The following is a 27,642-nucleotide window of genomic DNA, read 5'->3' as shown; positions in this document are numbered from 1 at the left end:
TAAAGCTTTCTGAAGATACTCTGAATTATAGATTTAATTTTAGAACGATGTCAGTATTTTACATTATCGTAAAGCAAAATTAATAAAAAATTTTAAAAAGCATTATCTAAAAATAAAAAGCAAATGAAACAAATGGATCTTTGTATTGAGTTAATAGTTTAATTACATAGAGACAAATTATTTCAAGTGAACTTTAAAAGATAGTAATTTGAGGTGCGTGGGTGGCTCAGTCGATTAAGCATCCAACTTTGGCTCAAGTCATGATCTCACAATCTGTGAGTTCAAGCCCCACATTGGCTCTGTTGACAGCTCCGAGCCTAGAGCCTGCTTTGGAACCTGTGTCTCCCTCTCTCTCTGCCCCTCCCCTCCTCATGCTCTCTGTCTCTCTTTCTCTCTCTCTCTCTCTCTCTCTCTCACAAATAAACACAAATTAAAAAATAACTGACAATAATTTTTCTCTATGTTGCTATGGCATATACCCTAAGGATAAAAACAAAATATAAAATAAAATCTTTTTTTTCAAAATAAAATCTTAAAATGAAACTAATATATTGTTTTTTATATTATATATATATAATATCACATATATAAAAATTTTCTTAAACATAATTTAAACATACAAATTATATTTTTGGTAATAATATATATTAGTTATATATTTAAATTAAATACATATATTTAGTAGGATAAAGCTTATAATTAGTTGTGCTAATGTCTTTAGGAACCAAGAGTTTCAACATAGAAGAGATAAAATATAAAATCAAGTTCTTAATCCTGTTAATAGAAACTACCTGTATGAATTTAAGATGTATTTTCTCTTTAAAATAACATGTGGTGTTTCCTAGTTTTTGTCAGTAGAAACACAGCAGAAATGGCCAACTCAGTAACACTGAGCAACTATATCAGTATGGGTCCAAAGAGAGAAAAGTCACACAGTAATTTGAACAGGGAAGGTTTAATATCAAGAATGATGAATTATAAAAGGAGATTAGAGTAACACGAAATTGCCTAATAAGACATAAATATAACTCTAAATGTAGAAATAGCAGACATAAGGTGGAATCAGTACCTGTACGGCTGAGAGGAAGCACCCAGTGAAAAATCCCCCTTCCACCCCCGGGCCTGTGTTGGATGTGACAGTCATGGCTTACTGAATGGCACACAGGTTGTGGTGCCCATCCACTGGTGCTATAAATCTACCCTCTGGAAATTTCTGGAAACTAGCCTCTATAACTTGCTGGAAATCTGCCCTCTGGAACAAGGCAGAAATCTATCCACTGGGGTGCTTGGACCATTCATTAGTGAGTCTTGCAGGCACCTGCACGCTGTATGAGCTGGATAAGCTGCTCCTGTCAGTGGGGGAGGGGGGCTGTAAAGAGAGCACACTGGAACCAGGAAGAAAAGCCCTTTCCTCCTGCAGTGTCTCTCTGGCACCTTCTACTGATAAAGATTCAGTGCCTACTGGCAAAGGAAAAAAGATTTCAAGGGCCCAGATTCATTTCACACTGCAGTCTAAAAAGGTTAATTTGGATCTGAGAAGCAATATATTGATAACTAGCACAGCATTCGTAGAACCCAGATTGTGGTCTTTCAAAAAATTTTTAAAAATATTTATAATGTTTATTTATTTTTGAGAAAGAGAGAGAGAGAGAGAGAGAGAGAGAGAGAGAGAGAGAGAGAGAGAGAGAGAATGCATGTGAGGTGGGGAGGGGCAGAGAGAGAGGGAGACAGAGAATCCAAGACAGAGAATCTGAAGCAGGTTCCGTGCTATCAGTGCAATGTCTGATGTGAGGCTCGAACCCAGGAACCATGGGATCATGACCTGAACTGAAGTCAGGTTCTCAACTGACTGAGTCACCCAGGTGCCCCTGGATTGTGGTCTTGGAATACCATTTTCTACTGAAAGAAACCAGGGCCCCTTAGAGAAATGGTTGATTCTAGGTCTGAATCCAGAAAAGTACAGTGTGATCATGTAATACGCTGCCATGCAAGAAGGCAAGGAAGTTATCAAAGATTATTTGGGTCATGTCAAAATGACTCAGTAGCCAATGTGAGGAGGCCCCCATTAGCAAATGAAGGGACAAGTTAAGTATCAATAAAATTAGTAACTACAATGGATAGAAACACATTAAATATATTAAATGCCCATGTTCATAATGAAATAAACAAAAAAATTCTCACTGATCACTTTTGTAGGATGCTAGAGAACCACTTTTTTAGAGCTAGTAAATAAGGGAAAAAATAAAAATTTTACTTGTCTTTTCTTGTACAAACTGACCTCAGGGTAACCAAATAGTGAATGAGGGAAAGTTTTTCTCTATTGGAAGTATTCTAATTTCATTTATTTATTTATTCATTCATTCATTTATAGTTTATTTTAGAGAGAGAAAGAGAGAATCTTAAGTAGGCCCCACGCTCAGTGCAGAGGCTGACACAGGGCTTGATACTATGACCCTGGGATCATGACCCAAGCAGAAATCAAGAGTCAGATGCTCAACTGACCAGGCACCCTGGAAGTGTTCTAATTTTAAAACGAAGAGGGAATGGCAGAATTAGAATAGTGGCTCTCAAAGTGTGGGCCTCTGGATTCTTTCAGGGGTCCATGAAGTCAAGACTATTTTTATAATAATACTAAGATGTTGTTTACCTTTTCACTAGGCTGACATTTCATTGATGGTGGAAAAGCAATGGCGGCTAAAACTGCTGGTACCTTAGTGTGGGGTAATGCAGTGGTACCGACTATGCTAACAGTTACTGTAGTCTTCACTGGCACACTTGCAGTAAAAAAAAAAAAAAAAAGGCCAATTTCACTTGAGTGTCTTATTGAAGCAATACGATTATTAATGTTCTTAAATCTCAACCTTTGAGTACATGTCTTTCTAAAATTCTGTATGATAGAGTGGGAAATATGCATTAAACACTTCTGGATAACTAAAGTATGAGAACTATCTTGAAAAGCAATTGTTCAATAACTTTAGTGGAGAGCTGAAGTAGCCACTTTTTTTCTTGGAATACCATTTTTACCTAAAAGAATCACTGTTGTTAAACATAAAATGACAGAGGGGCGCCTGGGTGGCTCAGTCGGTGAGGCTTCCTGCTGTTGATTTCGGGCTCAGGTCATGATCTCACAGTGTGTGGGATCGTGTCTTGTGTTGGACTCTGCACTGATAGTGTGGAGCCTGCTTGGGATTCTCTCTCTCTCCCTCTCTCCCTACCCCTCCTCTACTCACATACACATGTGCTCTCTCTCTCTTAAAAATGAATAAACTTTAAAAAAAGCTTAGAGAAAAATGCATGTTTAGAAAAAACTAACAACAGGGGTGCCTGGGTGGCTCAGTCGGTTAAGCCTCTGACTTCGGCTCAGGTCAGATCTCATGTTCATGGGTTCGAGCCCCGCATCAGGCTCTGTGCTGACAGCTAGCTCAGAGCCTGGAGCCTGCTTCTGGTCCTGGGTCCTGTGTCTCCTTCCCTCTCTGACCCTCCCCCTCTCATGCTCTGTCTCTCTCTGAATCAAAAATAAATAAGAGATTAAAAAAATTAAAAAAAAAGAAAAAACTAACAACAAAAAAACATAAAACTATGGGGGAGGGCGTGCTCCTGGCTGGCTCAGTTGGTGAAACATGCAACTCTTGATCTCAGGGTTGTGAGTTTAAGCCCCACATTGAGCACAGAGATTACTTAAAAATTAAATCTTAATAAATAAATAAAACCATCCAGGCACCTGACTGGCAGTTGGTGAAGCATGTGACTCTTGATCTCAGTGTCATGAGTTCAAGTCCCATGTTGGGTGTAGAGCTTACTTTAAAAAAAAAAAATAACAGGTTGCCAGGTAGCTCAGTTTGTTAAGCGTCGGACTCTTGATTTTGGCTCGGGTCATGATCTCACAATTTGTGAGTTCCAGGTCCGAGTTGGGCTCTGCGCTGACTGCCATGAGCCTGCTTCGGATTCTCTCTCTTCCTCTCTCTCTGCCCCGCCCCCTCTTGCATGTGCACACATGAGTCCTCTCTCTTTCTCTCCCTCAAAATAAATAAATAAACTTAAAAAAAAAGAGAAAATGAATATGTCCTGGGGATTCAGTATACAGTATTGTGAATATAAATAACAATATTACATTATATACTTGAATGTTGCTGAGAGAGTAGAACTTCAATGTTCTTACAACAAAAAATGGAAGTATGTGACATTGTGGAACTGTTAGCTAAAGCTATGGTGGTAATCATATTACAATATGTAACTGTGTCAAATCAACATAAACTTATACAATGTTCTATGCCAATTATATTTCAATAAAGCTTGAAAAAAGAACACAAAACAAAACAAAATAACAACGGACTAGGAAAAGAAAAAGAAAAAGAAAAAGAACCATTGACAGGCAAACTAGATATTCAGCCAGGAGTATTTGGCAGATATCTTCTTGAAAATTAAGATATGAGCCTTGTCAGATCAAGAAAAACAATTTACCAGTATTTGTTGCCAATGAGAAAATTTATGTTTTCAAGTAAAAACTGGAATTCTGGAAAACTTGTATCCACCACTGTGAGTTTAATATCTTCTCAATACTTAAGGATTTTTCTGGGGTGCCTGTCTGGCTCAGTTACTGGAGTGTGTGACTCTTGATATCAGGGTCCTGAGTTTGAGCCCCACATTGGATGTAGAAATTACTTAAAGAAATATATTTTCAAAAAGATTTTTCAGATGAGATTGGTGGTGATATTAACAAATGGGATTTTTTAAGATATTGTGTAATGAGATGTGTCAACATTCGCAATATTTGTATAACTCCATGAACCAATATTTTTGAAATGACTAATGGGTGATGTTACAAAACCATGGATGGGTAAAAGATCCATTCAAAGTATAAGACAAATTTTAATGAAACAGAGTATTAAACGTACACTGCTCTGATTTCAGATTCCATGCCAGAGAATTAACTTTTAAGAAACTACCACTTCTTTCCCAAAAAGAATATCTACAATTATTTGTAGAGGTTATGAAAATGCTTTACCCTTTTCTAATGACCATAGTAACATATTACAACAGATTGAATATAGAAGAGAATATGGGGGTCCAGCTGTCTTTTATTAAGCCACACATTAAAGAGATTTACACAAATATATAGTGCCACTTTTCTCACTAATTGTTTTTGTCTTGGAAGATACGGTTATTTTTCATGAAATATGTTATTTGTGCTCTGCTTGCTATGGTTACTTTGAAATGAACTAATATGTATTCTGAAACGTCTCAGTTTTAGTCTCGCATATGGTAAATATCATTAGATAGGACCTACATAAAGAAAACCTCTTTGTAGTACTCAACTGTTAAGAATTCTGGGTCTAAGAAGTTCGAGAACTGTTGAATTAGATGATCACTGTTTTCCAAACAGTTAATAAAGTAGTGGATCTGGGCATTGATTATCAAAGGTCACTGCATCACAGAAAAAGGGGATATAATGTGTCTCCTGATGGACATTTACAACATCACATATGAAATAATTTTTATTTGTTACAAAATTTTTAATGTTTTTATTTATTTTGAGAGACAGAACAGGAGTGGGACAGGAACAGAGAGAGAGGGAGACACAGAATCCGAAGCAGGCTTCAGGGTCCGAGCTGTCAGCACAGACCCCACGCAAGCCTCGAACTCACTCTGAGATCATGACCTGATCTGAAGTCGGATGCTTATCCGATTGAGCCACCCAAGTGCCCCACATATGAAATATTGTTTTAGAAAGATCATTATTTTCTTTTTTTTAAAGTTTATTTATTTATTTTGTGTGTGTGTGTGTGTGTGTGTGTGTGTGTGTGTGTGAGAGAGAGAGAGAGAGAGAGAGAGAGAGAGGGAGAGAACAAGCAGGGGAGGGGCAGAAAGAGATGGGGAGAGAGAATCCCAAGCAGGCTCCATGCCCAGTGTAGAGCCTGATACAGAGCTTGATCCCAGGACCGTTAGACTGTGAGATCATGACTTGATCTGAAATCAAGAGTCAGACACGTAACCAATTGAACCACCAGGTGCACCACATATGAAGTATTCTTACTGCAAAATCAATCCTAACTCTGAGAAAGCTTATAGACTTCGCTACTAGTTTATATGAAATATGCGGGCAAAATAAAGCCATACCCCCCCCCCCCAATGTGATGCTATTTGGAGATGGCGCCTTTAAGAGGTAATTAGATTAGATGGGCTCAGGAGGGTGGGGCCCTCATGATGGGATTGGTGCCCATATAAGAGGAGACATCAGGGAGCTTGCTGTCTCTCTGCCTCTCTGCTGGGTGAGGGCGCACGGAGAAGGCTGTAATCTGCTAGCTCGGGAGAGACTCCTCACTAGAATCTGATAATCCTGATATCAGAATCCCAGCCTCCAGAACTGGGAGAAAATGCATTTTTGTTGTTTGTCTGTTTCTTTTTTAAGTAGGCTCTGTGCCCAACATGAGGCTTGAACTCAGGACCCTGAGATCAAGAGTCGCACGCTCTACCAACTGAAGCAGCTGGGCGCCTCAAATTTATGTTGTTTACACAAATCAGTCTGTGGTATTTTGTTATGGTGGCCCAAGCTGGCAAATAAAACTACGTTTGCTCCTTCTACATCTTCAGGCTCTTCACTGTTTTCCTTCATTCAGAAAACTAGACTTGACACAGTGTCCTATGGTTTTGGTCAGGTCTAATCTTGACAGAAGACAAGTTTAATAAAAAGCCCAAATAGTTACTGAGTGCCCATACTATGACAGGCACTGCTGCATGGTCTGAAGGTTAAGAAATCAGGGAACTCCTGTCCTGAGCTTATATCCTACATGGGACACGTCCAGTGATCAAGTGAATCCATAAACATAATTTCAGCTATGGTAAGTTCTGTGAAGAGAGCCAACAGAAGACTGTGATGGAGAATCAGGGTATATGGGAGGAGAGAGGTGGAGGGTACCAGTGGCTAGAGTAGTAAGGGAAGAAATGATAGTTAAGCCAAGATACAAGGGAGCTAGCTGTGTTGAAAATGGGGGATAGAATTTGACTTACAAACCTGGGGAAGAGTAAGTGCAAAGGACCTGAGACAGGGAAGAGCTTGGGGTGTTTTAATTGTTGGAAGGTGAAGGGGAGTACAATTTGCCATCCCCAAATATTCCCCTGTAGCATAAGGATTATCTTGAGCTGGTTATTTTTAAGAAACAGCAGACATAGGAAAAGCTTTGAAAACCAAGACTTATCCTTTTGTAAGAGGCATTTATGTTTAAAGGGAACTTTCCATTGGTAAGGGTGTCTCCCTCTCTGTGCCAGGAAGAGGAGGATGACTAAATCTCTAGAAACTTTGATCTGTGGAGAAGACAGGGACTTAAAGTGGCATAGCAACCTTACCTATGACCTGACTGATAGCCTTCCATAACTGATTCCTATGCTCAACATTAATTTTTGGCTTTAGTTGGAGATATTATTCAAGGTGGACACTTGAGACATTTGGGGGAGTTACTGCATTTTCCTGGGTTTCTCACATATCTGTATATGCACACATGCTGTTCAGCTTTTGTTTGTTTTTTCACAGACCTATTGGTCTGTCTGTCTTTTATTACATGAGAGTCTCAGCCAAGAACCTAGCAGGGTAGATGGAAACTAGTTTTTGCTCTTCTACAAGGGCTAAGGTAACTGGAGAGGAGTGAGTGCCCAAGAGTAAGGAATGTGAGATGGCAACACAGGGGCATGAAAGCTCTCAATGACCTACAGAGCAGGGTAAGGGCTTTAGATTTCATTCAGAGGGCAAGTGCAAGTCTTCGAAGTGCTTCAAGTAGTAAATGACACAGTTTGGTTCCCTTCTCCATGCAGCAGCCAGAAACAGGAACCAAACTGTCACCTACTACTCTCAGTGGACCTTCTGGAGAGTCAACAGAACTTGCTGATGGATTGGACAGGTGCGGGGTCTCCATATACTGCGACGTTACTGCATCCTGGCAGCCCTGAGCTCCTTAACCTAGAACCCATGTGTTCCAGGAGATCCATGAATGCATCTCAGGGAGTCCACAAACGCCCTGGAAAGGTACGCACAGTTGTGTGTCTGAGCATTGTCTAGGCAGAGGTGTGGGGGTGGGAGTCCATTGGGTTCTCTCTGGTCATAGAAATACTGACAAATGTCAGGTCACCTGGGTTGCTAAGTTGGTTGGGTGTCCGACTCTTGGTTTCAACTCAGGTCATGATCCCACAGTTTGTGAGTTCAAGCCCTGAACTGGGCTCCATTCTGACAGCTCAGAGCCTGCTTGGGAGTCTCTCTCTCCCTTTCTTTCTGCCCCTTCTCTGCTCTCTCTCTTTCTCTCAAAAGAATTAAATACACTATAAAAAATTTTTTAAAAGGTAACATTGACAAATGTGAAAGGCTGTCAGAGCTGTGTGAGAGGCACATGGGGGCTTGTTGTGTTCTTTACTTTTGTGTTTATTTGGAAAATTTCATAATAAGTAGTTTTTTAAATTAATTAATTAATTAATTTATTTTAAAGATTTTATTTATTTAAAGAATGTTTTTATTTAATGTTTATTTGTTTTTGAGAGAGAGAAAGAGAGAGAGAGAGAGAGAGAGAGAGAGAGAGAGCAATCAGGGAAGGGGCAGAGACAGAGAGGGAGACAGAGGATCTGAAGTAGGCTCTGTGCTGACAGCACAGAACCTGATGTGGGGCTCAAACTCACTAACATGAGATCATGATCTGAGCCAAAGTCAGACACTTAAGCAACTGAGCCATTCAGTGCCCCAAGATTTTAGTTTTTTGAAGTAATCTCTACATCCAACGTGGGGCTCGAACCCACAATCCCAAGATCAAGAGTCACATGCTCCACCAACTGCCAGGTGTCCCCGTAATAAACAGTTTTAAAAATGACGTCCAAACTATGCAATAAAGTCAAGGAATTAGTGTTGTGGCAGAGCTTTTCAAAGCCACGTTGTTGTATTTTATGGCTCATGTTCAGTCCGTTTTCAATTAAGATCCAGATTTGTTCCTGTCATTCCCTATGTCACTTTGATGTCCACTTTGTTTCTTCTCCACGTGGACTACCCTCGGTTGAATGTCACTTTCTGAATTTCAGAAACACAGCGTATTTCACTTTAAATAGATAGCACAGATGCTGGCGTCAGAGTTGCCTGGACTGGGAAAGTCTGTTTCCCCAGTAACCAGTGTGACTGTGGGAAATAACCTAAACTCTAAGACTCGAATTCTTCTATGTAAAAGAGAACCTGTGTTTGCTTATAGGTTGATTGCTATTTAAATAAGCGGACATACATAAAGCACATTTTCCAGAACTGCATAAGTAAACATGAGCCTGGCACTCCTCCCCTGTTTGAGTTGTAGGAAGAACATGTAAAATCCGTGAGCTGGATTTTCTCTTCCATCATTCTGTAGGTCAAGGTAAAAAATTTATTTATTTATTTTTAATTTTTTTAATGTTTTATTTATTTTTGAAAGAGAGACAGTTTGAGTGAGATAGGGTCAGAGAGAGAGGAAGACACAAAATCTGAAGACAGGCTCCAGGCTCTGAGCTGTCAGCACAGAGCCTGATGCGGGGCTCAAACCCATGAACCATGAGATCATGACTTGAGCTGAAGCCCGACGCTCAACCAACTGAGCCACCCAGGCGCCCCCAAGGTAAAATTTTTATGCGTGGAAGGAGAGGACTGATCCATATGGAAAGCCAGTTGTTATGCTGAACGTCTCTCTTGCCCCCAATTGGCTCTAACTACCTCCATGATCCCCCACAAAGGCTCTTTTATAATCAAGTGCTGCCTACCTCATGTAATTAATCAAATCCTGTACCAAAGATGAAACACCAAATGGTTGCACGGGTATGGAACAGAAAGTGTGTTGGTTGCTAGCTCTCATGATCGTGTGGCTGCTCAGCATCATGAGAGAGTACCCTACTACATCTTGTTAGCCTAGGACAAGATCAAGATTCAAAATTCTAAGTCCAGTTGCTACTGACTGTGTATGACTTTCGCAGCATCTTAAAGTCAAAAACTCTGAAGTTGAACCGTCCTAAGCTGGGAACTGTCTGCAGTTATGTCGCTAATTGGTTCAGTTCTACTTTTGATGAAATCAAAGCTGTTTGCCTCGTGGCCCGGGGCAGCTTTCCGAGGGTCCACACCTTTGCTGGCCTGTGGGCCTCAGCCTTCTCCCCTCTGGTGACATCACGGGTTGCTCCTGGGGAATTTCTCTGCCTTTAGTCTGCTGTTCCGGGCAGGTCAGCTTCTGGTACCTGGTTCTTTCCTTGTTCTCAGCTCAGTTTGCTTTTCCTCTCTTACAGTTATTCCCTACCAAAGCAACTGGCCAGTTTCCTCAATGCCCCTTTTCTGAAGACACCCCTGAAGACAATCTGTCTTTCTGTTTTGGTTTCAAGGGCCTCAAAGGAGGACAAGAGGATCCCTGTGCCAGTGCACTTTATTTATTTTTTATTTTTATTTTAAATTTTTTTTCCTTCAAAGTTTATTCATTTTGAGAGAGAGTGGGGCAGGCACAGAGAGAGAAAGAGAGAGAGAGAGAAAGAGAGAATCCCAAGCAAGCTCCACACTGTCAGCACAGAGCCTGACCTAGGGCACCAGCTCATGAACCATGAAATCATAACTGAAGCCAAAATCAAGAGATGGATGCTTAGCTGACTGAGCCACCAGGCGCCCCGCCCCCATTTCATTTTATTCTTATAACTGCATTAATCATCCAAAGGCTTTGTGGTGTTGTGGACACAGAACACGGTGGTGGCTACGAAAGCAGGCTCTGGTGTAGGCAAACTTGATTCACATCATTGGCCCTCCTGCCTATTAACTGAGTAACCTTGGCAAAGTCACTTAACCTTTCTTGATCACCATTTTTCACCTCTAAAATAGGGAAAAATAGGGGCGCTTGGGTGACTCAGTCAAGGGTCTGACTTCGGCTCAGGTCATGATCTCATGGTATGTGGGTTTGAGCCCCACATCAGGCTCCTCACTGACAGTTCGGAGCCTGCTTGGGATTCTCTCTCCCTCTCCCTCCTCCTCTCTCTTTCTCTCTCAGAATAAATAAGTAAACTTAAAATAGGGAAAAATACCACTTACTTCCCATGCTTGTGAGGGATTTAAATGATAGGCGATGTGGTGTATAAGAAGGGTTCAATTAACGAAGAAAGTCATAGAAGAAGGGATCAATTCATGCAGAAAATCCTGGCCATTCAAGTAGTGCCAGAGCCTTTTTTGCCCCTTCAGACCCACTCTTTATTCTTCTCTACCCTGCTTTCTGTTCATCTGCTTGGGTTTGGCCAAGGGGGAGCCCTTGCAAGAGATCAAAGGAAGGAGGTAGAATGAAGCCAGCAGCTCATTTTCTTGACTTTCTGTCTGGAGGGTCACCTCAGTGTGGCTGTATGACACGTTCCCTTCTGGGTTCCAGTCACTACTCTACCTCCTCGATCTTTGAACCCAGGAAGTGATAACAGCCTCAGGGTACTGCACTGACCTTCACTGCCATACTTTGTTCACAATAAAGCACTATATGAGTACAAGGGTTTTATTAGTTGACTTAGACCCAGCAGGTGAAAAAATGACTATAAGGATCATGTAGGAACATCATCTGCTGACCTACGGATACTTACCTTATGCCTCTCTTCCTATTTAGGCATTTGGGTTATAATTTCAAAACACAATATATCAAAATGGTGCCCGGATGTTACTGAGAACCCAAAAAAAGAATGTCTTTAGGCGTCTGTGTTTTAGGCAATGGGTTCCTAGGTTGTCCTCTTGTGTTTTCTACCACATGATCAGAGGAATTAAAGGTCTATCTCCTCAGGGGCACCTGGGTGTTTCAGTTGGTTAAGTGTTTTACTTTGGCCCAGGTCGTGATCTCACAGTTTGTGACTTTGAGCCCTGACAATGCAGAGCTTGGGATTCTGTCTCTCTGCCTCTCTCTCTTTCCCTCCCTCACTTGTGCTCCCTCTCTTCCAAAATAAATAAATAAACTTAAAAAAAACCCCACAAGAAGTGAACTCTCTAAAAAAAAAAATAAATAAAGTTCTATCTCCTCGACAGGCTGCATTCCCACGGTCTCATTCAGGACTCCTGTCTTACCCAAGGGTGAGCAATTTTGATCTGTAAGCCATATCTTCTTGGTCTGTGAATTATTGGAGTGTTGCCTGGTCCCTGAATACTGTTTAACTCAATTTAACATGCATGTCAGACATTTTCATTTCTGCCTTCTTTTTCCCTCAGGCAGTATGACTAGTTCTTAGAGCTGGTGGGTAGAGATATCCCATCCCTTTTGGCACTGACCCTAGGCCAGAATTAAATTTGGGGGCAGCCCTGTCCCTGGAGCTAGCAGTTCTTTGAATCATACAGTCAGACATCTCACAATAAACGTTTCTCTCTCTACCTTTGCTGTGACATCAGTGTTTCTGCCCTCTCTTATCCTAGTTAAATCCCTCCCACCCCTTCTTTGCCATCTTGGCCAACTCCTTTCTTGTTTGTATTAGTAAATGTCTCCTCTGGTTCTCACTTATCTAAGACTCAATATCCTCCCCTTCTTTCCTTCTTTTCTTATCTCAAATATCATTCTCAAGGATATGTTCCCATCTTGTTGTCCAGTGGCCTCTCAGTCAATATAAGTCACTGTCACACTTACATTGCAAACTCATCTTAGTTACAGTGGAGGCATAACAACAACTCACATAATGAAGGACGTGTCCTTCATCGCACTGCGGGCAAATCAAGCGACCTTGTCTCTTTCACCACAGAACTCCGGCTGAATAAATACTAAATTGTTGAACATGCATAGTAGGTATGGACCCTACTTAAGGCCAATTTTTATTATTCACTCTTCTTTCCCTCAAATCATTTCAATTCAACTGCCTACTAGAGACTGCTTCTTGATTTAGGTTGAACTGTACTGTATAGAACTTTCAGCTACTTTCTGTGAACATAATTACCTTTCATTATAGCTTGTTTCTGTCCTCCTCCAGCCCTGTGATTCCACAGCTATTCCTTCCCTAAAAATAAAAATTTTGTTCCTATTAAGGTCAGCAGCAAAAAAAAAAAAAAAAAAAAAAAAAAAAAAGAGCCAAACAGGGCTCAAGATAATGGCAGAAATGAGCTTTTAAAGAAGGTAACGAGCTGAAAATTGCCAACAAGGTCATTGAAACCCTAACTGTCCAATTATGGTTTGATGGAGAGCTGGAATGATCCAGAAACCCAAAGGACATGAGTGAATGGCAGAATGCTGAAACCAGCACCATAACCTGGTGGCATCCTGAACCCACCCAAGAACAGCTTCAGCTATCCAGCTGGCTCCCCTGGGTTGCAAAGCCATCTGGTTTGATGCATTCACTTTGTTGGAGTCAGCACCAGAGATATGCAATAAGTTTCCTTTTAAAGGAAATGGAAGCACTTTGGCTTTAAATAAAACAAAACACCAAAAAAACAAAAACATACAAACCATTTATTGAAGTGTAACATATGTACAGAAAACTGCACAAATCCTTAATTTTTATTTATTTTAATTTTTAAAAACGTTTTATTTATTTTTGAGAGAGAGAGAGAGAGCAAGCATGAGTATGGGTAGGGGAGGGGCAGAGAGAGAAGGAGACACAGAATCTAAAGGCAGGTTCCAGGCACTGAGCTAGCTGTCAGTACAGAGCCCGATGCAGGGCTCAAACCCACGAACCGTGAGATCATGTCGTGAGCTGCCGTTGGGCGCTTAACTGACTGAGTTACCCAGGCGCCCTTAATTTTTATTTATTTTTTAAATATTTATTTTTGAGAGACAGAGCATGTCCAAGTGGGGAGGGAGAGAGAGAGAGAGAGAGAGAGAGAGAGAGAGAGAGAGAGAGAGAGAAGCAGAAGATCTGAATCAGGCTCTGCACTAACAGCAGAGAACCTGATGTGGGGCTTAAAGTTACCAACTTCAAGATCATGACCTGAGCTGAAGTTGGATGCTCAACCAATTGAGCCACCCAGGTGCACCAAATCTTTTTTTTTTTTTAATGTTTATTTTTGACAGAGAAAGACAGAGAGCATGAGCTGGGGATGGGCAGAGAGAGAGAATCTGAAGCAGGCTCCAGGTTCCATGCTTACAACAGAGAGCCCAACCCAGGGCTCGAACTCATGAACCATGATCAAGACCTGAGCTGAAGTCCGATGCTTAACCGAGCCACTCAGGCACCCCAAATCTTTTTTTTTTTTAAGTAAACTCTATGCCCAACATGAAGCTTGAACACACGAACATGATATCAAGAGTTGCATGCTACCCACTGAACTGGCCACGTGCCCCAAGTGCACAAATCTTAAGTCCAAGTTCACTTTATTTTCACAAACTGAGCATGTCCATGTAGCACCTAGAGCAAGAAATTAAATCGCTAGTTACCTCCAGAAATTGCCTCTGGTGGCCTGTTCCAGTCACTTTTCAACCCTTCTCCCCTGTTCAGCACTTCTATTTAGCATACTAAATATTTTAGTTGTTTGTCCTATTTGTAATGTGTCCCCCACCAGAATGTAAGCTTCACGAGGGCAGAGATCTTTGTTCTGTTTGGCCAACTGCTATATCCCCTACTCCTTGACCTGCGCCTAGCACACAGTTATCACTCAGTAAATATTTCTGAAACAAATGAATTAAACTCTGTAAGGAGGAATGCTAAGAAATAAACCTACCCATCAATAGATGAATGAATAAAGAACATGTGGTCTATCTATACAAGGGAATTTTATTTAGCTTTAACAAGGAATGAAGGACTGATACCTACTACAGTATGAATGAGCCCCGTTAACACCATGCTAAGTGAAAAAAAAAAAAAGAAAGAAAAACGGACATAAAGGGCCACATAGTGGATGATTGCATTCACGTGTCATGTCTAGACTAGGCAGCTCTCTAGAAACAGAAAGTAAATTAGTGTTCGCTTAAGGCTTGGGGAGGGAGGGAATTTGAATGACTGTTTAATAGGTACAGGTTTCCTTTTAGGGGTCTTGAAAATGTTTCAGAACTAGATACAGGTGACTGGCTATACAACATTGTGAAATGTACTAAATGACACTGAACTGTATACTCAAAGATGGTTCATTTCGTTTTATGTGAATTTCACATCGGTAGGCCAAACTTTAAAACATCCTAAAAAGGACAAGACTTATGGAACTCCTTTTTCTTCACTGGTAACTGATTCTGGTAACTGGAGGATCCTGTGTTTGAGGAGGGTGATGGGTATGTAGGCATCAATTTGGAGTGACTGGACTAGGCTACCCTACTCTATTTTTTTTTAACTTTTAAAAAAATGTTTATTTATTTTTGAGATGGAGAGAGATAGAGCTTGAGGTGGGGAGGGGCAGAGAGAGAGGGAGACACAGAATCCGAAGAAGGCTCCGGGTTCTGAGCTGTCAGCACAGAGCCCAATGCAGGGCTCAAACTCCCAAACTGCAAGATCATGACCTAAGATGAAGTTGGACACCCAACCAACTGAGCCACCCAGGGGCCCCTAAACACATGATTTCTTATCGTTTTTCTCTTTTTGCCACGGGCTTGCACGAACTTTCAGTTAATGCTGAAAGGTGGTTTGTGCTGAGAGAGAGGACAGAGTGCGAACAAAGGAGGGGCAGAGAGAGAGAGGGAGACACAGAATCTGACCCAAACTCCAGGCTCCGAACTGTCAGCACAGAGCGCGACATGGGGCTCAAACCCACGAATCATGAGATCATCACCTGAGCCGAAGTCAGACACTTAAGCAACTGAGCCACCCAGGCGCCTCTAGGCTACCCTGCTCTATATAGGAAGGGGAGAGAGGATTTCTAGCCAAAGGAACTGGAAGACTGGAGCTAGCAAAATTGAATGAAGGTAGGAGTGGATGGAGGAAAATGTAGACATTGACAAGTTAAGAAACTGGAAACAAAGCAGTTGAGTGGGATTCTTTTTTCTTTTTCTTTTTTTTAATGTTTTACTTATTTTTGAGAGAGAGAGCACGAGCACTAGTGGAGGGTGGGGTGGGCAGAGATAGTGGGAGACACAGAATCTGAAGAAGGCTCCAGGCTCTGAGCTGTCAGCACAGAGCCTGATGTGGGGCTTGAACTCACAAATCATGAGATCATGACCCAAGATGGGTCAGACACTCAACCAACTGAGCCATCCAGGTGCCTTGGATTCTTGAGCAAAATGAAGCCCTCTGTGCTGTTAAGGATCTTTTCTGAATACAACAGGAAATGTTAATGAGTACAGTACTGTGGAGACAGGTTTGAAAACTCTCAAACAGGGAAAGAAAATAGTTCTGAGTCCAGGGAGATAAGGTCTTGTAGTGGGTTGAATGGTGGCCCTGAAAGATGTTTCCAGGTCCTAAACCTTAGAACTTGTGAGTATGACCCTGTTTGGTCAAAAGGTCTTTGCAGATGTAATTAAGTTAAGGATCTCAAGATGCGGAAGTCACCCTGGATTGTCTCAGTGGGTGCTAAATTCCAATGACAAATGTCCTTAGAAAAGCAAGGTACAGAGAGAGGGGAGACCGACAGAGGAGGAGAAGACACGACACACAGAGTTGAAGGTGTAACTATGCATGGAAAGATTGGAGCGGAGTGGCCACAAGCCAAGGAACTCGGCAGTGTTGGGAACTTCCAGAAGTGAGGAGGATGGCCCCTTGGACACCTTGATTTTGGACTTCTGGCTTCCAGAATCTGAGAGTTTATATTTCTGTTGTTTGAAGCCACTAAGCTTATGGTAATTGTTACAGTGGCCCCAGCAAACGAATATAGGGTTGCAGTAGTGAACCACTGACACCACAGGCCCGAAGTGGGGTCATTGCCCCCCATGACAGCAAACCAGGATTCCATTTCAACCTCTTCCAGGAGTGTGGTCTCTCTCTCTCTCTTTTTTTTTTTTTAAGTAATCTCTACACCCCATGTGGGGCTCAAACTCATGGCCCTAAGATCCACAGTTGTCTGCTCTACAGACTGAGCCAGCTAGCCACCCCAGGAATGTGGTCTTTGTAACAGTCAAATCTAAAATTTTCAGATCAGCATGTTGTTTGCATGATAAAAAAAAAACCCTGCCCTGCCCTTCCCCCCGCAAAAAGAAGTTGTCCTGGCTTGAAAACAATCCTTCTTTTCTTTTGCTGATACTTCCTTGCCCCACCACCTGCCTGCCTATAAAAATCTTCCGTTTTGTGCAATTTTCTATCTCTGTACTTGCTAGATAGGATGCTGCCTGGTTCATGAATCGCTTAATAAAACCAATTAGATTTTCAAATTTAATCGATGGGATTTTGTTTTTTTTAACACTTAACATGTTGGTGGTGCAGCCACATGCAGAACCAAAAGTTTGGGTCCCCTGGGGATCCAACGGGGTAGAGAAGATCCCCTGTGTCCTTGAGAATGAGCGGTTGGGCCTCTGGCTTGTACTGTGGCGGAGGACGAATCCTTGCGCCAAGGACCGGCTTGCAACATTTCTTCTCCGTTGGGCCACTGGTCAGCATTAGTGCTGCAGGAATAGGCGTGTGCTCTGGACACAAGTGAGAGTGAGATTCTTAAACAGCAGCCAAGGAGAAAGCAATCTATATTAGCTTGGTGGAAATAAAATTTTACTGCTCTGTGAATCGGGCTTATTAATTCAGAGTAGGGAAAGGAAATTGGCAAAGTCTGCCACCTTTTATTTGATAGAGTGACCAGCCACCTGAGGCAGGCATGTTTTAAAGAACCCGAGTGAAAACACTCACTGGGTGAGGATGGAAGAGGGGGTGGTGCTCTGAGCAAGTTTGATTTTTGAAAGAACAATGAATGCCACATTCTGTTTATTCTACATACATGCTGTCTCCTATGAATAGAATGTTGAATTTCAAAACTGCTCTCTTTTGGAAACTGTTTTAAAGACTTCCTTTTTCTGTTACAAAGAGAGGGAGCTAGGATAGGGTTGAGAAAGGAGAGGATCTTTGCCATAGTTATTTAACATTAAAGCTTTCCCTGTACGGCTCAGCACTCTCAGGGGGATAGTATCCTGTTGGGTTATACAATGTTCAAGTAGCCTTGGACATTATCTTTGTTCCTGTTCACATGCGATTTCATATTTTATGTTTAAAAAAACCCCCAGATTTACTAGGTAAGAATTACGCCCTTCTCTTTATTTTTTTTAAGGTTATTTATTTATTTTGAGAGAGAGAGAGAGAGAGAGAGAGCGCGCACATACACGTGCGCAGGGTGGGGGTGGGAGGCAGAGACAGAGGGAGAAAGAGAACACCAAGCAGGCTCCATGCTGTCAGCACAGAGCCCAATGTGGGACTCAAACTCACGAACCATGAGATCATGACCTAAGGTAGAACCCAAGAGCTGCATGCTTAACTGACCAAGCCACCCAGGCATCCCTCACTCCTTCTGTTTCAGTTCACAAAAGATAGTTACTTAAAGACTAGACTGAATCTTTGACTAGGTCCTACAGATATATGGTAAAGCTTGATTGAAAAATTTCAGACTACAAAAATAACATCACCTCTGCTTTCTACCCCTCTTCTATCCATTTATCTTATAAAAACAAGATAGAGAAAGTATACCTTCTTGATTCTTCTTTCTCACCTCCTTTTCCACTTCGGTCTATATGTAAGGCATACATTATTCATCCTACACTAGTTCATTTAATAATCTCCCTTCCTTTTTCCCCTTCACACCCACAATCTATAAATTAGCATCTGCGATATATAGATTCTAAATAGAAGGTGGAATTCTGCCTTACAATCTGGAACATTTCTTATGTTATTTCTCATTGAAAGGAAATCAAAATCTCCAAGTATTTTATCAGTCAGGATTCTGACAGGGAAGTGGGGCCACCATGGGTATTCTAGGAATCGAACCTCTTGCAAATGTGGGGAGTACTAGGGAAGTGAATGTCCGGAAGGAGGAATCCCCCAATCAGAGAGCCATTAGCCACTCCGGGAAGCACTGGTGCAGTTGCTTTCAGTGTTTTCAGGAAAGTTCAAAAGGCCAAGTGCATCCAGTGCCCAAGTCCGGCAGTGAAGGAGGAGTTCATGGAGAGGTTTACAGGAGGCTGTGGCCCCTGTTTAACTCCTGCCACAGGGTGTGGGGGGCTACAGACAAGTCCCTGGTGGTGGGCCTGAGGCAGCTGTTGGCTAGCAGAGCCAAGAGTAGGAAATGGAAGCTGGGAGTGGAGCCGGCGAGAGCTGAGAAGCTAGGATCTGTTGGGCGCCTCTGTTTCTGAGCAGCACTGTATCTGACGGGAAACCTGCCAAATGCAGTGACGGCCGCTCGTCTTCTGCCCGACGACAGCCACGCAAGGTCCTCTTGGCCAACTCTAACCCAGAATCATACAAGGGAGGGGCTTCTAGGAAATGTAGTTCCCTGCCTTAATCAAGTTGCATGGTACAATTCAGCACAGCACCCACGGCCACGATAACTGAAATGGCGTCACACAAGAAAGCCATTTTTAAATTACTCTTCCGTTCTGATGTCCCTCACCTCATAATTTAAAACACGTAAGTAGGCCATCCTTTTTACTATGGCTAAGTACACCAGCTTTCCGTGGTGTTGGGCCTGGCAGGATGTTGCAGTATGGAGGGGGTGGTGTGTGCTGCGGAGCTCATGAGGTTCCCAGTTGTGGCTCTGGCTCATGTGTAAAGTGTAAGCCCAGGCAGATCCTTCCCCTCCGTGCCACTTGTTCCCTCACCTTAAAATGGGCAGAACTCTACCCAGTTCGTTTTTGTAGGGTTCAAATGAGATAATGAAAGTGAAAGCGCTTTGTAAATTGCTGAATACCATGATGGTTGTAAATCCCATTATTTCAAGGGATATTCTTCAGCTTGGCAAATGTTGAGAGCTTATGTATAAAACAGATGCTCAAAAGTATCTGTGAAATGAATTAATTAATGAATGAACATGACTTGGCATCATGGAAAAAAAAATCTAAGGTGTTGGTGAGGACATAACGTCTGATATGGAAGCTGCCAGAGAGTGTCTTTACTCAACAAAGCCAGCATCCTCCATGGACCCTCATAAATGGCATGTTGACTCAGAACTGTCCCTGCCCTTATGGAGATCAGTTTATTTTCTAGTTAACAAAGAGTAAGGGGACATAAATCATCGTCACCATCATCACCATTTGTTGCCTGAAGGCCTAGAATACACTGGAACAGAGCACTGCTGATGGGAGAAGGATTAGTGTTGAGCTCTCTGGAGGGTAATTTGGAAGTCTGGCTCATGCCCTACTAATTCTACTTCTGTGAGTTTATCTGAAGGAAGTGCTCCAATATATACAAATGTGTAACTCTAGAGGTGAGCCCTCCTTCTCGCTCTCTGCCCCTCCCCCTCTCATGCTGTGTCTCTCTCTGTATCAAAAATAAATAAAACATTAAAAAAAGTTTTTTTAGAGGTGAGCCAACTTCATCTCATAGTTGGTTGTGTCCTGTGTTGAAGGAAGCACCCATAGGAACCTTGATGGTATATTCTAACTGGGGAGAACTTGGATGGGTATAACATAAACTAAGAGAGATAGCAAGAACATGTGGGGCTCTCGGGACGCCTGGGTGGCTCAGTCAGTTGAGTATCCAACTCTCGATTTTGGCTCAGATCATGATCTCGAAGTTCCTGAGATTGAGCCCCATGTTGGGCTCTGTGCTGACAGTGTGGAACCTGCTTGGGATTTTCTCTCTGCCCTCTTCTGCTCACTCTTGCTCTCTCTCACAAAATAAATAAATAAACATTAGAAAAAAAAAGAACATGTGGAGTTCCTGCTCTGTGTCAATTCCTTGTCCAGATTATGGGAATACAGCAATAAACAAAACAGACCCGTTCCTGCCCAGAGAGAGACAATACAAAAATGAACAGTGTAATCAAATGTCAGGCTAAGTACCATGAAGGAACATAAAGCAGTGCCAAGGATTACAGAATGATGTGGGTGCTCCTTTGTAGATAAGGTGGTCAACGTAGGCCTCTTTGAGGAATAGGCCTCTTTGAGGAAGTGCCATTTGCTTAGCAACATGAATGAACAGAGGCAGGATATTATACTATTATCTGGGGGCAGAACATTTCAGGAAGGGGAACAACAAGTGCACAGGACCCAAGATGGGAAAGAGTTTATTTAAGGGAGAACAGGGAAGGGCATCTGGGTGGCTCAGTTGAGGGTCCAATTTCAGCTCAGGTCATGATCTCATGGTTCATGAGTTCAAGCCCATGTCGGGATCTGCTGTCCGCAGACAGTCGGTTTTGGATCCTCTGTACCCTGCTCGCTGCCTCTCCTTGGCTCATTCTCATTCTCTATCTCAAAATAAATACATAAACTTAAAAAAAAAATCTTAAAGAAACAAAAGGGATAACAGGAGTACCCATGTGGCTGTACCACAGTGGACAAGTGGAGAGGGTGGTAGTAGCTGAGGTCGGAGAGCGGCCTGAGTTACAGACCACACTGGCTTTTACTTTGGGTCAAGTCATATGGGAATCCATTGGAAAGTCTGGAACTGGAGCGTGACTTTTACTGGCTTACACAGTGAAAGGATATTCATGTTATAGCCGGGCAAGAGTGGAAGCAGAGATACCAGTTGGGATCAGATAGAGTGGGCCATAAAGGTGGCTATCAGAAGTCTGGGACCAGGATAGGTTAGTGGTGGAGGAGGTGAAGTCAGAGCCAGCATATACTTTGAAGTCAGAGCTGATGGGATTTCCTACCAGGTCAAATACAAGGTGTGATAGAAAGACAAGAGTCAAAGATGACTCCAAGGTTTTGGTCTGAGCAAGTGGAAGAATTGAGCTGACATTTACTGAGATGGGGGCTATGAGGCAAGGAACAAATTTGGGAGTAATGTGAAATTTAGTTTTCGAAAGGGTAACTTCGAGATGCATATGAAGCATCCAAGTGAAGATGCTTAATAAGCAATTGGGCATATGAGCCTAGAGGTCAGAGCAGAAGTCTGAGGACTGAGGGGCACCTGGGTGGCTCAGTCCGTTAAACATCCAGCTCTTGGTTTCATCTCAGGTCATGATCTCATGGTTTGTGAGTTCGAGCTCTGTGCCAGGCTCTGGGTTGACAGTGTGGAACCTGCTTGGGATTCTCTCCCATCCCCCGCCCCCCCCCATACCTCCTGGCTTGCTCTCTCTCTCTCTCAAAATAAACAAACAAATGTTAAAAAAATTTTTTTTTTTTTTTGAGAGAGAGACACACACAGTGTGAGCAGGGGAGGGTCAGAGAGAGAGATACACACACAGAATCCGAAGCAGGCTCCAGGCTCTGAGCTGTCAGCACAGAGCCTGATTCGGGGCTTGAACCCACGAACCATGAAATCATGACCTGAGCTGAAATCAGCCACTTAGCCCACTGAGCCACCCAGGTGCTCCAAATAAATAAACTTAAAAATAATGTGAGAATTGTTAGTGTGTAGAGGGTACTTACAGCTATTAGACTGAACGATATCATTCAGGAGTGAGTAAAGATAGAAAGGAGGTCTAAAGTCTCAGTCCTGGGTGAGGCCTGGTGTTTACACTTTGTAAACATCTTGGTGTTTACAAGTTGGAGAGAGGACAATGAGCTGGTAAAGGACATTGAGCAGTAACCAGGAAGGAAGGAAGAAAACTGGGAGAATGTAGTGTTTTAGAAGCCAATTGAAGAAAATGTTTTGAGGGGGACCTAGCCTCCTGGGATGTGTGAGGGATGAAACAGTAAAGTGGGAGGCACTTAGGATTCCCAGGGCTACCAGAGTGAGGAGGTGAACAGTGTAGGTACAGAGAAAAAAGCGAAGACATAACATGGTTGAGGGAGAGGACAGAAGGTCCCAGGAACATGGCAGGACATCAGGGTCCACGAGAAAAACATCATGAATAAAAAGTCCCCAAATGGTGCAGAATGGCCAGCAGCTTTCTAGAGACAGTAATATCTGGTGTGAATTTGAAGTTATTTCTTGCTGTGTTGTGTTTGGCTTTCATTTCCCCCAAACCTCAGTTACAGTCAGTTACACAGGGCTGCCATGCGCTAGTGTCCCTTGGGCCGATGAAGGAAGAAGGACAAAGTCATGTTGAAAGAGGACAGATGGTGAAATGCCCATGAAGGTGCCGTGCTTGGAGAGATAAACAGGCAAACAGAGTGAGAAGTGGCCAAGAGAAATGGAACCCCCTGGGTGACTCTGGGGGAGGTGCTGGAGTTCCCTTGGCTTGTGGAATGGAGTCCTTAGCATTTCATTTAGATATGAAAGGAAAAGATGAACTGTGCAGGCCGGCGGAGCTGGGGTCACCTGGGTAACAAAAATAAACTGAAGAGTCTACAAGGATGTACATGCAGGGATGTTCTTAATAGGATTTTTCATACTAACAAATACTGCGAGGCAGCTTGGATGTCTGGTCGTGAGGGTGTGATTAAGTAGGTTGTGATGCTTCTTTTTAAGGCAGCTCTTAAAAAGGCACATATTCTGTTGAATGAGAGACAAGGGCACATATTCTGTTGAATGAGAGAAGCAGGTTTCAAAACAGTACGCACCACAGGATGCACAGTTTTGGGCATACCTGTCTGTGGGCAAGGAGAAACCAAATCATTAAACTGATATATTTGAAATGGTGGTTCCTGAGTGGTGGAATTATGAGTGTGTTTATTTTTTTCTCCTTTGTACTTTTCTGTATTTTCTAAGTTTTTATTAAACATGTTTTCTAATGTTTTATTTATTTTTGAGAGAGCGCATGCGGGGGAGGGGCAGAGAGCGAGAGGGGCAGATGATCCAAGGCGGGCTCTGTGCTGACAGCAGTGAGCCCGATGCGGGGCTTGAACTCATGAGCATGAGATCATGACGGGAGCTGAAGTTGGACGCTCAACTGACTGAGCCACCCAGGTCCTCCCTAAGTTTTTTTTTTTACAGTGAATATTTATTACTTTTATGATTAGAGAATGCAATTAATGTTTGAAGAAGAATTCACTGATGTATGACTTCGATATTTGTGAGCACTATCTCTACCTTTCTTGGATATACTTTATTCGACTGGAAAGCAGTTCAAAGAGGGAGGGCCTAGCTTCAAAATTTGCCTGTGGGTAATAGAGGTGTGTGTAGCCAAGATGATTCTGGGGCAGGTAGACATGTTCTGAGCTCTTGTGGTAGATCAGCTTTAGGAGGAAGAACGGTTGCCAAGGCAGAGATATTACTGTCTCCAGGTTGTCATTTGTGATTCTCTGGTCTGGCTCTAAAATAAAAAAAACTGCAAGAGACTTGCTGAGTTCACTCTGGAGTTTGGAGAAGACAGATGCATGGTCGTCCTGATGGTAGAATGCATACTTCAGACAGGTAAGCATGCCAGCTTCCTCCTCGGCCAGGTAGCTCAGAAAATGGACATTCATGCTGGCTTTATTCCCTCTCAAAGTCCAGCTGGCCAGCTGGTTCCTTTTAAGTGTGCATCATCAATCTTGATGTTTGTGCAAAGCGATATGAACAAGCTCGTACAAAATGGTTCATTTCTCCAGGTGTACACAACAAAATCATCAATCATTAACATAAAACCCCTTCCAAGAGCCCCCAACTCCAGGTGTTGGGCAAGGCTTCATTATGATTCAAGGTTCCCTTGGAGACGTGCAAGATGTGAGCAAGCAGAAATACTGTGTTACTCTTTCCCACCTCCTATTTTTCCAGGTGTGTACCATAGAGGGGCAGCAACTTAGACTCTTTGATTCCCAAGTTCAGTGCACCTAGGGAAAGACTCTGATTGGTCCTTTCTGGGTCAGGTGTGCACATCTGGGCCAGTTAACAAGTGATAGTATATGTGCATGCCTCTGTGTGTACCAATCTCTGGGGAATTAAAATGAATGGTGCCTGTGGTAGGTTGGGTTCTCCAGTAAATGGACGCTGAGATGGAGTTTATAGTTTACCGCAGGATTGTTTATTAAGAAGTGAGTGACTCTTAGCAGTGAGTCAAGAAAAAGAAATAAAAGGCATCCAAAATGGAAAGGAAGAAGGGCACCTGGGTGGCTCAGTCAGTTGGGCTTCCTACTCTTCATTTTGGCTCTGGTCATGATCTCACAGTTCATGAGTTGAGCCCTGTGTCGGGCTCTGCTCTGACAATGCGGAGCCTACGTGCGATTCTGTCTCCCTCTTTGCCCTCCCCCGCTTGCTTTCTATTTCTCTCTCTCAAAATAAATAAATTTTTAAAAAAGTGGAAAGGAAGAAGTAAAATTATCTTTGCTTGCAGATGATATGATCTTATACACAGAAAATCCTAAAGACTCCACCAAATAAATTGCTAGAACTAATCAACAGATTCAGTGATGTTGGAGGATACAAAATCAACATCCAGAAAACAGTTGTATTTCTATACACTAACAACAAGCATCTGCAAAAGAAATAAAAAAACAATTCTATTCGCAATAGCATCAAAAACAATAAAATACTTGGTAATAAATTTAAGGAGGTAAAAGATCTGTATACTGAAAATGACAAGACTGTGATGAAAGAAATTGAAGACTCAAATAAATGTAAAGATATTCTGTGCTCATGAATTGGAAATATTAATATTGTTAAGATGTCCACATTAGCCAATTCTATCTACAGATTCAATACAATCCTTATCAAAATTCTAATAGCAAAAAAGTAAAATTCCAATGACATTTTTCACAGAAATAAAACAAACAATTCTAAAATTTGGACAGAACCATAAAAGACCCCTAATAGTCAAAGCAATTCTGAGAAAGAAGAACAAAGTTGGAGGCATTACATTTACTGATTTTGAACTATACTCTAAAGCTATAGTTATCAAAACAATGTGGTACTGGCATAAAAATAGACACACTAACAATTGGAACAACCAAGAACCCAGAAATAAACTCTCACACTAATATCTGACAAGAGAGATAAAAATACTTGTAGGGGAAAGGATAGGCTCTTCAGTGAATGGTGCTGGGGAAACTGGATAACCACATGCAGAATAATGAATTTGGACTCCTATCTTACACCATTCCCGAAAATTAACACAAAATGGATTTTTGACTTAAACATAAGACCTAAAACTGTAAAAATTCTAGAACAAAACACAGAAAAAATCTCCTTGACATTGCTTGGCAGTGCTTTCCTGGACATGACCTTAAAAGCACAAACAACAAAATCAAAAATGGACAAGTGCGACTATGGCAACCTAAAATGTTTCTGCATAGGAAAAGAAACAATCAACAAAATGCAAAGGCAACCTACAGAATGAGAGAAAATATGAATCATATATCTGGTAAGGGGCTAGTATCCAAAATATACAGGGAACTCATACAACTCATTAGCAAAAAAATAAAAAATTCAATTGAAAATGGGCAAAGAGAGACACCTAGATAGCTGAGTTGGTTGAGCATCTGACATCTGAGGTCAGCTCAGGTCATGGTCTCGTCATCATGGGATTGAGCCCTGTGTTGGGCTCTGCGCTGACAGAGTAGAGCCTGCTTTGGCTCCCTCTCTCTCTGCCCCTCCCTTGCTCTTTCTTTCTCTCTCAAAATAAATCAATATATATTTTTTAATGGGCAAATAACCTGAATAGACATTTTTTGAAGGAAATCATACAAATGGCCAACAGATACAGGAAAAGTTGCTTGACAACACTAATCATCAAGGAAATGTAAATCAAAACCAGAATGAGATATTACCCCATACCTGTTAAAGTGACTGTCATCGAAAAGACAAGCGATAACAAGAGTTGATGAGGGTGTAGAGAAAAGGGGACCCTTTGCACCATTTGCAGGAATGTAAATTGGTGGAGAACAGTGTGAGAGTTTCTCAAAATTTAAAATAAAACTACCACATAAACTAGCAATCCTACTTCTGGGTACATATCTATAAGAGATGAAATCAGTATCTCAGAGACATCTGACATCCCATGTTCAATGCAACACTATTTGCAAGAACCAAGATATGGAAACAACCCATGTCCTGATCAACAGATCAGTCACTAATGAGGTGTGATATAAGAAGATGTGACACACACACACACACACACACACACACACACACTCATACAAAAGCATATTATTCAGCCATGATAAAAAAGGAAATCCTGTCATTTACAACAGCTGGATGAACCTTGTGGGTGAAATAAGTCAGATGAAGAAAGACACACAATGTATGCTGTCACTTATATGTGGAATCTGAAAAAGCTCAACTCAGGGAAACAGAGTTGAGTGGTGCTTACCAGGGGCTGGAGGGAGGGGAAATGGGGAGATACTAGGCAAAGGGTACAAACTTCCAGTTATAACATAAACAAGTTCTGGGGATTTAATGTCCAGCATGGTGATTATAGCTAATAATACTTTATTATATACCTGAACGTTGTTAAGACAATAAATATTAAATGTTTTCACCATTAAAAATGGTAATTTTGTGATGCTATAGTTGTAATCATTTTGTAATATAGAAATGTACCATATCAGCACATTGTACACCTCAAGTTTACATAATGTTATATGTCAATTGTATCTTAATAAATCTGGGGGAAAATTCTCTTGGAATCAACACTTGTGGGTATTGGGAGGGAAAGAAAGCAGGATCGGGGCAGGAAGAAGTCAAGGTTTGATGCATGATGGCAGACTTGGCTGACCCTATAGGGAGCCCTGCAGTTAGAACAGTCCTGTGGAGTTGTCCAAAGATGGGTGGAGATGGCTGAATCTCTGCAATGATCAGTCATTGGATGTGGGCTGCCTCTAAGGGTTCTATGCAGCTGAGGTGGACCCTAGAGGGTGGACATTTAAGGACAGTCTGCTGACCATA

The sequence above is a fragment of the Suricata suricatta genome, chromosome X, assembly GCF_006229205.1.
Source record: "Suricata suricatta isolate VVHF042 chromosome X, meerkat_22Aug2017_6uvM2_HiC, whole genome shotgun sequence".
In the NCBI taxonomy this organism is placed as follows: Eukaryota; Metazoa; Chordata; class Mammalia; order Carnivora; family Herpestidae; genus Suricata; species Suricata suricatta.
This window is presented reverse-complemented; position numbering follows the sequence as displayed.